General features: G+C 42.1%; 1 long non-coding RNA gene across 4 annotated transcripts; it reads right to left on the bottom strand.

Moving 5' to 3' along the window:
• Positions 1-213: 213 nt before the first annotated feature.
• LOC106602700 (uncharacterized) lies at positions 214-8,061 on the bottom strand. 4 transcript variants are annotated; one of them, XR_006769581.1, is made up of 3 exons: positions 4,752-8,061; positions 1,210-1,382; positions 214-1,107 (listed from the first exon to the last, which is right to left on the bottom strand). It is a non-coding gene; the product is annotated as an uncharacterized lncRNA (long non-coding RNA). The 4 variants fall into 4 exon arrangements; XR_006769580.1 differs by having other exon boundaries at positions 1,213-1,382; XR_001328279.2 differs by lacking the exon at positions 4,752-8,061 and adding an exon at positions 1,799-2,044.
• Between the last annotated feature and the right edge of the window lie 5,669 nt (positions 8,062-13,730).

The following is a 13,730-nucleotide window of genomic DNA, read 5'->3' as shown; positions in this document are numbered from 1 at the left end:
TGTGATGGTGGTGGCACGGTCTGTCATTTATTTAGAATTCCGTGGTACTATCATTTGTTTTTCAACAGGACAATGACCCAACACACCTCTAGGCTGTGTAAGGGCTATTTGACCAAGAAGGAAAGTGATGGAGTGCTGCATCAGATGACCTGGCCTCCACAATCACCCAACCTCAACCCAATTGAGATGGTTTGGGATGAGTTGGACCACAGAGTGAAGGAAAAGCAGCCAACAAGTGCTCAGAATATACAGGAACTCCTTCAAGACTGTGAAGCTGGTTGAGAGAATGCCAAGAGTGTGCAAAGCTGTCATCAAGGCAAAGGGTGGCAACTTTATATATTTACATTTGCTTAAAACCTTTTGGGTTGGTACATGATTCCATGTGTTATTTCATAGTTTAGATGTCTTCACTATTCTTCTACAATGTAGAAAATAGTAAAAAATAAAAACCCTTGAATAAGTAGGCGTGTCCAAACTTTTGACTGTTACTGTACAAAAGGAATGTTTAACGACCACCCAACGAGTGGCTCAGTTTCCTTCAGCACCTTGCCCCTTCGCGCCTCTTCTCCACCAGCCACTGTTCTACAGTCTTCCCCTCAGCAGCACTTAGTTATTTTCAGTTCACAATTTAAATTTTGAAGTTAGAGGCCATAGAAATGACAGAGTGTCTGTAACTGTCCCTTTGTAGTAGACAGTTTAAAGCATTGTATATTCATGCCACACATTTCAGTGAAATGCTGATTAGTTACAAAATGTCACACGTCAGCATGGGTTACACAAGCCAACACTGGACCATCATTAGTCTGGTGTCTCAAGCAAGTCTGTGATGAATTGTGCCCTCACCCAGGCAGGGGGCGTGTCAGCTTAAATGCCCACATACAAAGCAGCATCCAGAGGAACAGTGGACATGCAAAGAAGAGGGTCGGGCGATGGTAAACAGCGTCCTGCCAATCCACTGCTGGCCGCCAGCTCACACTGGACTGATGTTAGTCTGGTGTCTCTCAAGCAAGTCAGTGATGAATTGTGAACTCCCCATGCTGCTCCTGCCTAAACAGCGTCCGGCCAATCCAACGCTGCTGATGATGATTGTTGAGAGTTGCCCGCCAGCTCAGAGGGAGGGAGAGAGTGTTACACTACTAACAGTCGCCCAATATTAGCAAATATTCAATTACCATTTCTAAGCTTCTCATTTATTATAGAAAAACTCACCACAGAACTTTCTGAGGCAGGCCTTGGAGGTAGGAAGGACATCACCCTCTACACCCCACCGGGGCAAGGACAGTGATGAACTGTGAGCTCCGTAGGCGGCTCCTGGTAAACAGCATCCGGTCAATATACTGCTTCTTGTTGAGAGTTGCCCGCCAGCTCTCTGGAATCACTAGCTGCATTTAAGGGAGAGAAGAGCAGGAAGGACATCACCCTCTGCTGCTGGTCTTCGCCCCACCGGGGCAAGAACAGAAGCCTGGGGTGGAGACAAGGGGGCCTTGGGTAGATCACCAGGGACAGGGAGTGTCATCATGGAACCGTTTGCATCTTTGCAAAGTGCACATTGCATTTATGGAACGCATGCATGTAAAGTTGTGTAGCATTCAATGCATGTTAAATCTGCATGGGCAAGTATTCATGCTTGAAGAATGTCAAGGGAATTGAATAGCCTACAGAATAGCCTGCAGACCCATATAAAAAAAAATATATTATTTAACCGCTATTTAACTAGGCAAATCAGTTAAGACAAACTCTTATTTACAATGGCAGTGGGTTAACTGCCTTGTTCAGGGGCAGAAAGACAAATGTTTACCTTGTCAGCTCGGGGATTCGATCCACCAACTTTTCGGTTACTGGCCCGACCTTCTAACCACCAGGCTACCTGCCGCCCCTAATGCATGTGTAGATTGAAATTCAAGGCAAATATCACGATTTTCACACCATTAAGCTAGCTGTGGCAAACCTCTTCAAAGTTAGGAGCGTTTGTCACAAATTAAGTGGGAAACTGTCACCAAAGTCAGCCCAGAATGAAAGTTATTTCGAACATGACAGTACCTGTGTGTTTGTTTCGCTGTCCTGGTCCACCCAGGCCGCAGGTAAGGTCAAGGATAGCAGGGTTCGGTACACAAATCTGGTTCTCGGTAGGTCCAGGTCTAAACGCCAACAGGTAAGTCCAAAACAGTCCAGCTCGTGCACGGTAAATCCAGCCAATGTAGATTGTCTCTTTCTCTATGGTTCATAGATCCTTCTCTCTCTCTCTCTCTCCCCCCCCCTGGTTTTTCTTGACCTTTTATCTGTGGGTCGGCTCCACCTTCTGAGGGTTCCCCTTGCCTCTGGGAATTGTAGTTTTGGCAGTCGGCCATTTTGTGATCTGTAGTTCTGATCGGGGTGGCCATTTTAGTGATCAGGCAGAGCCCGTTTATTAGTTCTGCCCTCACATATCTGCCATTTATCACTCGACCCCCTTCTTTGCCACATAGCTAACATAATAAACCCAGCAAAAAAAAGAAATGTCCTCTCACTGTGAACTGCGTTTATTTTCAGCAAACTTTACATGTGTAAATATTTGCATTAACATAACAAGATTCAACAACACAGACATGTGACTAACAGAAATTGAATAATGTGTCCCTGAACAAATGGGAGGGGGGGGTGGTCAAAATCAAAAGTAACAGTCAGTATCTGGTGTGGCCACCAGCTGCATTAAGTACTGCAGTGCATCTCCTCCTTAAGGACTGCACCAGATTTGCCAGTTCTTGCTGTGAGATGTTACCCCACTCTTCCACCAAGGCACAAGGCACCTGCAAGTTCCCGGACATTTCTGGGGTTGGGGGGAGACTGGCCCTAGCCCTCATCCTCCGATCCAACAGGTCCCAGACGTGTTCAATGGGATTGAGATCCGGGCTCTTCGCTGGCCATGGCAGAACACTGACATCCCTGTCTTGCAGGAAATCATGCACAGAACGAGCAGTATGGCTGGTGGCATTGTCATGCTGGAGGGTCATGTCAGGATGAGCCTGCAGGAAGGGTACCACATGAGGAAGATTTCTTGCTGAGTTGCTGTTAGGTTCAGGTTGTGTTTGTATACGTGTCGGCATTCAGATCCCATTATAGTCCTCAAAGTGGCAGCCACAACCTCATCGTCCTTTTCCAGAAGTCCCGTGGCTAGTGCATAGTCCTCCCATTCACCTCTAAACGTATCCCAGTTGGTGCTCCAATCTCCGCTGAGCTTCATAACCGCGGGAGGGGGAATGTTCGCTGCCATGTCTAACAGGTGCTAACAACACTGAAGCGAACTAGCAAACTCACTCTAGCTAAGATCAATTCCGGCGAACTTTTACTCAAATAAGCATTTTTTTTGGTAAACCAGACCAGGTGACTCCATATTTGAATGTTAAATGACAAGACAGAGGCGTTGATGCGAGTAACTAGTCTGGTTCAGTACATTGCAATTCATCCGGGTATTTCAAGCAAACCGGTAAAAACACTGGAGTTGCAGTAATTCACATTTACCAACAGATGGCATCACTGTACCATCTTACACCCATAACAGTGACAGAGTTCATCAGGAAGTGTATAGGGGATGTTGTTCCAACAGTGACTAATAAAACCAACCAAACCAGAAATCGTGGATAGATGTCAGCATTCTCGCAAAACTGAAAGCGCGGACCACCGCATTTAACCACGGCAAGGTGACTGGGAATATGGCCGTCAGTACAGAGACAAAGTGGAGGCGCAATTCAAGGGCTCAACACGGGAGGTATGTGACAGGGTCAACAGATCATCACGGATTACAAAAGGAAAACCAGGCACGTCGCGGACACCTATGTCTCGCAGGGCTCTCCAGAGGGTTTTTATTTTACCTTTATTTGACTAGGCAAGTCAGTTAAGAACAAATTCTTATTTTCAATGACGGCCAGTGGGTTAACTGCCTTGTTCAGGGGCAGAACGACAGATTTATACCTTGTCAGTTCGGGGATTTGAACTTGCAACCTTTCAGGTACTAGTCCAACGCTCTAACCACTAGTCTACGCTGCCGCGGTCTGCCCAACGCATCACAGGGGGCACACTGCCTCCCCTCCAGGACACCTACAGCACACGTTGTCACAGGAAGACTAAAAAGATCATCAAAGACATCAACCACCCGAGCCACGGCCGGTTCACCCCGCTGCCATCCTAAAGGTTAGGTCAGTACAGGTTCATCAAAGCTGAGCCGAGAGACTGAAAAACAGCTTCTATCTCGGAGGCATCAGACTGTTAAATAGCCATCACTAGCAGGGTACCACCCGGCTACTCAACCCTGCACCATAGAGGCTGCTGCCCCATATATTATAGAAATGGAATCACTGGCCACTTTAAATAATGGAACACTAGTCACTTTAATAATGTTTACATACTGCTTTACTCATCTCATATGTATATACTGTATTCTATTCTACGGTATTTAGTCAATGCCACTGACATTGCTCGTCCTAATATTTATATATTTCTTAATTCCATTATTTGACTTTTAGATTTGTGTATTGATTAGAATTGTTAGATACTACTGCGCTGTCAGAGCTAGGAACACCAGCATTTTGCTACACCCGCAATAACATATGCTAAATATGTGAATGTGACCAATAAAATTTGATTTGATTTTGATTTGAATTAAAGGTATACATTAATAACCATAGGTCTATACATTATGATAATACCTGCCTGTATATTACAGCAGTAACAAACACCAATACGAAGTACAGCTTCTATAGGAATAGCCTACTTACCGATGATGAAAAGTACTGATATTCCCAAATATTGAAGCGTTGTCATTTTCCAGTTCTCTACTGCTGGGACTTTAAATGTCTATTCACTTGCTTTACATTTGCGCCTCAGGAGCGCATCCGTCTCTGTCTCAATTGTCACAACTAAGTGAAATGACACTGTCAGCCAATGGGAATGCGAGACAGTCAACTAACAATCCAACCACCAATATGATTGGTTCCAATTATATTCGCCCTGGCCCCAAATCGAATTTTCAGAAAACAAACCGAGGACGTGCGAGAACGGAGGTGGGGGGTAGAAGGAAGGAATGGCGGAAACGAGGTTTCGTTTGAAAGCAATAGTGAGTCTAGTTGTGACTCCTTTCACAGGAAGTGAGAATGAGTTGGTTACACAGTGGCGAAGAAAAAGGGAAACGAGAACTCAACTTATGTTGTAAAATAGGAAACCACTAGACTCGTTTATCGTCTCCAGTCAAGAGATTTAGATTTGTAGAAGCGTGTTTTAAAGACTCAAAAAGATCGGAGTGGTATGTTTTCTGCATGGATTTTCGTAGCAGGGCGCCTATCAAGAGGGTTATTTCTGGGTTCGCGCAAGAAATGAAACCACACGATATGACTGAAGACATCGATGGAGTGGTTGGTGCACGTCGATTGACCTGTATGGTGGACGGAGAAAAGTTCACTTCATCCATGCTAGTCTTTGATGAAGAGTCTCTCCCTTGTCCTATAACGTTTGGATTCATGAGATACCCTGTAAGAGCTTTTGTGCACAAGCATCTTCAGTGTCGTACATGTAAAAGATGTGGTCATGTGTCAAGTGTTTGCAGAAGGGAAGAATATCGACCGAGGTAAAGCCAGTTTCAGGTTGGATATTGGACGGATATTCGCACTTTTAAACCTCAATAGCTTTCAAACCACTTGAGCCACAGACTCCAAATAAGTGTCATTATGTTGGAAGAATTGCGCACAACACTGCACAGGTCTTATTTTCACGATTTGGACATTCATTCGCCTTCCAGAGCTAATAAACGTGTGGAAATGTGAGCAGCATGTTTGTATTCCTAGTTGAATTAGTTAGGGAGCGTAAACAAAGTACCAGCTTTTTAACATTCGAATTTCAATAGCTCATTGGTCATGTGACCTACCTGACTCAAACAAGGTCCAGAATGTCCACTGACTACCCTTCTATATTGCAACCCTTTAGTTTGTCCATTTTCATCTCACACGTTTTTACATGAATTTTTCAAAATGTAAAATTTCAATAGCTCCTTGGTCATGTGACCTTGTGACTTCAAACATGCAGAACGTGCAGAATGTACCCTTCTATATTGCACACTCCTGTTTGTGTGCTGTTAAATAACGCGGTGTAACATGCATTTTTAATAGTTTTACATTTCAATAGCTCCTTGGTCATGTCAATTACACACCTAAGAAGCGTGCAGTGGATATACACCCATATTGCATACCCTCTATTTATGTCTCTTCTATATTGTTGAACATTAATATTAGTTTGCCATTTAGGGGGTTCAGTCCAGTGTTGTGTTTACCCTTTTCTTTAATATTTATCTATAATAATTGGTAGTTCTAAGTACTTTTTTCCCCTGTGTTTTATTTTTCCACAGTATTTAACAGCGGTACACAATAGGAGAGACAGTTAATATCAACCATAAAGGAAAAGGGCAAAGTATGAGAGTCATGCTATTAATTGTCCAAAGCAGGGATGGAGAGTGAGCTAGTGAGGTAGGCTGCAGTGGGTTTGCTGGTCAATACATATACTGAACATGTAACCACAGTAATGGTGGCCAGTAAATCAAGGAATAAAAATGTAATATTGACAAATTAAACAAATTGTAGACCATTAATCTTTTCCAACATGTCAACAGACACTTTTAACTTCAAATAAGTATGAAACATTTCAGTGTTAACTTCCTCTTTATCCCTGGTTGATGTACATTTCAGAGCCTCTTCAGTGTGGATGGGGTATAGCGGACATTTTCAACAACAAAGACTGCACTTCCAGTTTGTGTTCTTTACTCGGAACTATTTTGTCTTCATTCCTAGTTACAGCACATGGAACCACCATTGGCATGCAAAACATTCAGTCTAAAACAAAACAAAGTAACACGTTATAAATAATATCAAATATCAATGCAGTATGACGAATGACGAATTAGCCATCCATTGTGTTATATCATAAATTGTCTTACATGCCGTCACTGTTGTCAAAAGATTATAAACATGTTAAATAAAGTTACTAGCCCAGTCAGTCTTTGGGCCACATCCAGGTTCTTTATCAGTGGCACACATGAAGCAGCTGTTGGCTTTGTTGAACTCTGAAATCATAGGCATGAACTGATCATACGGCTGTCCCACACAACTACATAAAAATAAAGAATTTACATTTACTTTGAATTAAAATGTCATTACATACCAGACATTTTTAGTATATCCTCAGCCAACATATCACTTGTTAACTTGTCGACAAGTTAATAGGCTATTTACTGTATTACAAAAGTAATATTGAATTGTGTTTGGTTGCCAATGCAACCAAATATCAACATTTTGAAGGAGATGTATCTTTTGTGTCACTGACTTAGTCTGGCTTTATTTCCAGTTCGTCTACAAATTAATAATTGACGCGTCAGAATCACATCTCCATCTCAACCAAAAATCTAAGTTAAAGAATAGCACTAAATCAAATCAAACTTTATTTAAGGTGCATTTAATGTTTGATTGGTTTGATTTAGTCCTATTCTTCATTTTTGGTTGAGATGGAGACGTCAATACCACATATCAATTGTGTTAAAATTAGAAACCAACTAAAGCTTGAAACCCTGGGTCTATATGTATTATCGATTTTTACTTGGACCCTTTGTTGAATTTTAAACAATAGCTGTTGGTGGCTTTGCAAATGCTATAAAAGACTAAATAGTATCATTGATATATGATTTATAAAGTATGGTTACGTTTCATTTGCTCTGTTAAACCTCTCCTTTGGAATGATTTCAATAGCAACAGTGAATCTATTTAGTTATTAAGAGATCTCTCAATCATTCTTACGATAGCACATTGGTAATAGGCAGTGACAAATATCAAAGCTGGGCTTGGTTAAGACCCTGGATGGGAGACCAAATGAGTATATAGATTAACTGTATATAGATTAACTGTCCAGTCGGAGGTGTTGCCCAGCCTATTGTTTTTCTTCTGATAGTAGCAGGGGCAGAAATCCCGGGGGGGACACGACCCCCCCATCCTGGGAAAAATATGATTTGTCCCCCCCAATATATCACTGAAACATAACTATGTAATTTAAATAATATTAATAATACGCAATGAAAGCAATTGTGCTGATTATAGACACTTAATAGCGCATTTTTAAGTTTCAAAAGATTGCGACCCCCCCACCCTTAGCTTGCTAGGTAACAGAGAGGTCGTATCTACTGTCTGAAAGGCACTCATCACACGTAACTGACGTGAGGTTAATCCAGTCAATCGCGCACACACACTAGCTGAATTTGCAGAGCTAGCGCGCAAATATTAACTATTAAGCTAGCTAGTACCTATTCCATTTATGTGGCGTCGTCAAAGATGGAATCAGCATGCAGATGATGTAAATTAGTGCTTCAAAGTCCCTGTGATAAGGTTAGCGATAAACTGAAATCCAAACTGAAACAGAACTACACTCTCTTCTACCATTGTCTTAAATATATTTAATGGTCTCGTTGCAAAAGCTAAATTGTCGCAAGTGAACTTTTATTTATTTATTTTATTTCACCTTTATTTAACCCGGGTAGCAAAGATTATAGCAAACACCACTGAAACTGAATTGGTGCTCGCTAGCTTTGCAAATTCAGCTATTGTTGGAAGCCAGCCAATATGAAACAAACTATTAAAATTACAAAAGGTTGCAGCATATGTTGTGTAAATGGTGAACTCATACAGCTGTCAACTCTTGTCATTTTAATCCGTTTCACATTTGCTAGCTACCTTTTAGATCGAAGCCCAAATAGAATGATAAAAGATAAGATGATAGAAGCCCATCTCCTACTGTAAATAACCTACACACTGTGTGTGTAGCCAGCCAGCCAGGTAGAAAAATGGCAGAAAAATAAGACAGACATCAGAGTATTTTTCAATACACCAAAACGCATAGTAAGAACCCTAGTACCCTAATATCTCAAAGACTAGTTGATAAAATGTTCATAAGAAAGAAATGAAATTCTAATGGAAATGTTTCACAATGATGTCATTAGGCAGAGCAGGCAACAGATGGCACACAGACAGCAGAGTTGGGGACAGATATGCAGGGACAGACTGGCAGAGACAGGGAGTCTCAGGTAAGTTTGTTGAGTCTTTGTTTGGCAACATTATGAAAGGTTCTCAATTTTTTTTACTTGTAAAATAGGAACATAATTGGAAAATGCCATGGATACCCCCACTCTCAACTTAAACTGGTGACTGAACTAAGATTTGTTAAAGGCAATGGTATTGCTGTTGTGATTAGTTGTGTAGTTTTGGGTGCCGGTAGTTAGGAGTACGGCAAACACCTTATTTCTTTCGTTCCTCAATATACATTTACCATATTACAATGTAGGCTATGTGTTACAGCACTACTTTTGGTGTCCCCCTCAGGAATTGCTCTTCAGAAAATTTCATGTAATTGTCCCCTCCAAAGTTGATATCAGATTTTCGCCAATGGATAGTGGATGTAATGTTGAAGATCTGATGTTGTTTCAAAAGTACAAAATAAACATAGACAAACCTTGTATAACATATGTTGAAAATTGGGTACCATGATGACATACACTGAGTATACAACACATACTCTTTCCATGACATACTGTAGACTGACCAGGGGATTCCAGGTGAAAGCTAGGATCCCTTATTTTTTTAATATATATTTTTTATTTTAACCTTTATTTAACGAGGCAATTGATGTCACCTATTAAATCAGTGTAGATGAAGGTGAGGAGACAGGTTAAATAAGGATTTTTTTTCAAGCCTTGAGACATTGATTGTGTATGTGTGCCATTCAGAAGGTGAATGGGTTTCCGTTCTTCTCTCTGTACCAGGACAAGGTTACCTCTTTCCCGTTCGCCACAGAACACACCACAGAACAGCTCCCACTGACCAACCGACTGTCTACTGAGGGATTATGTGGGGTGTTTCTGATGTTAGGAGTAGGCACTGAAGCTGGGACACCAGGAGAGACCAACAGTTACTACAATGATTACAGGACATAACATTGACTAAAAGTCACATTTATCATGAACAATAGGAAAGGGAATTTGTGGATTTACCATTAACAACTTCACTCTAAATACAGATCTTGTTCGATGTTGATTGAAAACTGGTCTCTTGATTTGATTTAAAACATACTCATGTAGACTGTGAAAATGAATTTGTGGTAGGTGACCTGTTCACTGATGACTTAAACTGATAAAGTCCATTGTCGTTGATGGTGAGGTTTCTGATGGTGAGAGATCCAGTCTGAGCATCCATCTGTAGTCGGTTTTTGAACAGCGCTGAAGCAAAGTTTGGTAAGAGAATTACGGTTTGTGCCGTCATTCTGATAACTCAATTGATTGACCATGAAATGGAATCATCTCGGTTTTCATTCCAAGCATATTTTTATACATTGCTGGTTTTTATCAATTGCAAAGAGTGGCAACTTCATTTGTAGTCGAATTTGAACTTATCCGCGTTAGATTACGAGCTTTTTCAAGTGCAACAATAATAAAGATTGCTTTGGTAAACAGCTCGGAGATTTAAATATGTTCCTATGAAGGTTCTACTGATTAACCTTTTGGGCCTTTTGGGTAACCGGGACCAGTTGTGGCAATTGACCAAGTTTACTTCGTGCATCTAAGTCATCTTGCAGTCTACAGAGACAACTAAGACAAACCCTCAGCGCCGCAACACCGCTCGACCAAACCGAGTATCGCCCAGGTTGGTACACTGTCACAAGTAATAAAAACAAGGACGAAACACAAACGAGGTGGCACAAGCTTACCCGACTTGGGGTAATGCAGAGAACCCTGATGGAGAGGCTAGCTAGCTGCTCCAAATTATTGAATAGCTGCGGGTAGCCTACACTTGTGCGCTTATACACTAACATAGAGCTCTTACCAAGCGAGCCCTTTCTGGAATCCGCCGATAAAAGGAAGAGGTGAAATTAGCGACGCGGAAAACGTTACCCTGTACACTGGACATCCTAGGGGGAAAATACGGGGAGGAGCCTACAGTAACCGACTTTGCCGCAACTTAAACTATTAACGGTGCGTCCGCCTGAAAGCGTAGTGCAAATAAAGCGGCTGTGAAGAGACCGATGAAGTCCCAGTAATAGAGAACTATAAAATGACAACGCCTCAATATTTGGGAATATCAGTACTTTTCATCATCGGTAAGTAGGCTATTCCAATATAAATTGTACTTCGTGTTGGTGTTTGTTTTTACCGCCAAACCATAAGACTCCTGAACAGGTAATCAAATGGCTACCCGGACTATTTGCATTGTGTGCCCCCCCAACCACTCTTTTACGCTACTGCTACTCTCTGTTTATCATATATGCATAGTCACTTTAACCATATCTACATGTACATACTACCTCAATCAGCCCGACAAACCGGTGTCTGTATATTGCCTTGCTACTGTAAATAGCTTCGCTACTGTTCTTTTTCACTGTCTTTTTTTTACTGTTGTTTTTATTTCTTTACTTACCTATTGTTCACCTAATACCTTTTTGCACGGTTGGTTACAGCCGGTAAGTAAGCATTTCACTGTAAGGTTGTATTCGGCGCACGTGACAAATCCACTGATTTGATTTGTTACTGCTGTAATTTACAGGCAGGTCTCCTCATAATGTATAGGCTAGCCTATTAGATATTGCTTTGGAAAACAGCTCGGAGATTTAAAGATGTTCCTATGAAGGTTCTACTGATTAACTTTTTACTGCTTTTGGGAAACCGGGCCCAGGTTGTGGCAATAGTTTAGTTTGTGGTATCTACGTCATCTCGCTGAGTCTACCTTTAACTGACTTGCCTAGTTAAATAACGGTAAAATATAAAAAAAAATTATGCTACTCCACAACGGTCAGGAAGAATTTTGGACCATTCCTCTTCACAAAACTGTTTCAGTTCAGCAATATTCTTGGGATGTCTGGTGTGAACTGCTATCTTGAGGTCATGCCACAGCATCTGAATCGGTTTGAGGTCAGGACTCTGATTGGGCCGCACCAGAAGGGGTATTTTCTTCTGTAGTTGATTTACTTCTGTATTTTGGGTCGTTGTCCTGTTGCATCACTCAACTTCTGTTGAGCTTCAATTGGCGGACAGATAGCCTAACATTCTCCTGCAAAATGTCTCGATAAACTTAGAAATTCATTTTTCTGTCGTTGACAACAAGCTGTCCAGGCCCTGAGGCAGCAAAGCAGCCCCAAACCATGATGCTCCCTCCACCATACTTTACAGCTGGGATGAGGTTTTGATGTTGGTGTGCTGTGCCTTTTGTTCTCCACACATAGTGTTGTGTGTTCCTTCCAAACAACTCAACTGTAGTTTCATCTGTCCACAGAATATTTTGCCAGTAGCGCTATGGAACATCCAGGTGCACTTTTGCCATTTTCAGACAGCTGTTTTTTTGGACAGCAGTGGCTTCTTCCGTGGTGTCCTCCCATGAACACCATTCTTCTTTAGTGTTTTACATATCGTAGACTCGTCAACAGAGATGTTAGCATCTCCGATCCATGGTTGTGGCCCCCAGGCGTTTCCCGATGGATGTACGTTGCCCCTGATCCTACATCCTACTGCCCAATGGCTATCACTGCCACATTTGTAGCAACGCTGGCAAGTCTGTTGACCAGTCTCATAACAACCTTTTCATTTCTCTCTGTTGGTTGGACTTGGTTTTCTGTTGGAGCGATTCCTAACTTAACTGTCACCCTGGCCCTGCACTGACTGTACTAATGAGTTCATCACTGGTGTTAATATTCTGGAGATGCACTGTCATCTCTACCCTGACATTAACATTTGTTAATCCAGTAACAATGGCCTGCGGGCATTGGCTCTTGACTAACTCTGTGCCATATTTCAGTCCTGATTGGGCTCGAGCTGAGGTCAAAGACTCGGACTAGGAAGTCCAAGGCAGACTCTCCCAGCTCTTGTGTTGCCTTGGTCAACTTGTGATACAGTTCAGCAGCGTCCTTCTCTGCATAATGTGTCCTCAAGATTTGCCTTAGTGTGTAGAGTGTCATGTCTGTTTTTCCCTCCAGATAACTCCACATTTTAAACCCTGGGCTCACAGCTCTGATTACTGCTTCTATGATTTCTAATTCATTGTACCCTTTTCTCCATCCATTTTCAATTTGATGTTCTAGGCTGCTGAAGCTGAGCTTATCTTAATGATTCTGATCTCCTATCTGCCCAAGGATTTTAAAATCTTTATAACTGGACATACTCACTCCATTCTCTCTCTGTGGCAGGTGCCTTTCTGGAGCTGAGACCACTTCTCTGCTGGGCTGAAGGCCCCCTCCCTCCTCTTTTCGTCCTGCTGCAGCTCCCGTCTCTCCGCTGGGTTCGCTGTCCACTTGCATCGTTGGCGCCGACTGGCTGGGACTTGTAGGCAGACTTTTCGCAGTATCCTCAGTCCAATATTCCTTTGATTTCGTCTTTCAGTTGAAGCAGCCAAGACTTTCCCTCATCCTCTGATTCCATTAAATCCTCCTTCTCACAGTAATCTTACATCAATTTGCGCCGCAAAGCGTGATGGCTCTTTTCTTTGACTTCAGAGTCAGCAACACCTATTCCACAACATACACACAAGTGTCATAAATTGTCCTCAGTTAAAGTCCATAAACTCTGTTCGATTTCACCCAACAAAGTTTCCCGCTCTCGACTCATATTGTCCTACTCACGTGGCAACAACGACAATGCAGCCAATGGCAAGATAGCTACAATCCGTTTGGTGTTTAGCCTGCTAATGTTA

Source organism: Salmo salar, chromosome ssa04 (genome assembly GCF_905237065.1).
Source record: "Salmo salar chromosome ssa04, Ssal_v3.1, whole genome shotgun sequence".
Taxonomy (NCBI): domain Eukaryota; kingdom Metazoa; phylum Chordata; class Actinopteri; order Salmoniformes; family Salmonidae; genus Salmo; species Salmo salar.
This window is presented reverse-complemented; position numbering and strand designations above follow the sequence as displayed.